This window comes from Sinocyclocheilus rhinocerous, unplaced genomic scaffold (genome assembly GCF_001515625.1).
Source record: "Sinocyclocheilus rhinocerous isolate Xijiao unplaced genomic scaffold, SAMN03320098_v1.1 scaffold16327, whole genome shotgun sequence".
Taxonomy (NCBI): Eukaryota; Metazoa; Chordata; class Actinopteri; order Cypriniformes; family Cyprinidae; genus Sinocyclocheilus; species Sinocyclocheilus rhinocerous.
Window position 1 is genome coordinate 1 of NW_015661064.1, and position 225 is coordinate 225.

At 45.8% G+C, this 225-nt stretch overlaps 1 non-coding gene across 1 annotated transcript; it reads left to right on the forward strand.

The window, feature by feature from the left end:
- Positions 1 to 74: 74 nt before the first annotated feature.
- On the forward strand, positions 75 to 146 carry trnap-ugg (transfer RNA proline (anticodon UGG)). Its single transcript has one exon. It is a non-coding gene; the product is annotated as a tRNA-Pro (tRNA).
- Positions 147 to 225: the final 79 nt, after the last annotated feature.

Consider the following 225-nt stretch of genomic DNA (forward strand, 5'->3'; position numbering starts at 1 on the left):
CATGTTAGTTCATGTTCCTTCTTTTGTTGTTGCTGTAATTGTTCTGTTCTCTCAGCTAGGCAATTGCCCAGGCAGGCTCGTTGGTCTAGGGGTATGATTCTTGCTTTGGGTACGAGAGGTCCCGGGTTCAAATCCCGGACGAGCCCATAGTGAGGTTTGGACCTTAAGCACAACTTTCTCTTTAGGTTCACAAACAATTAGAAAGGTTTTAGAAAGCGGGCAGAA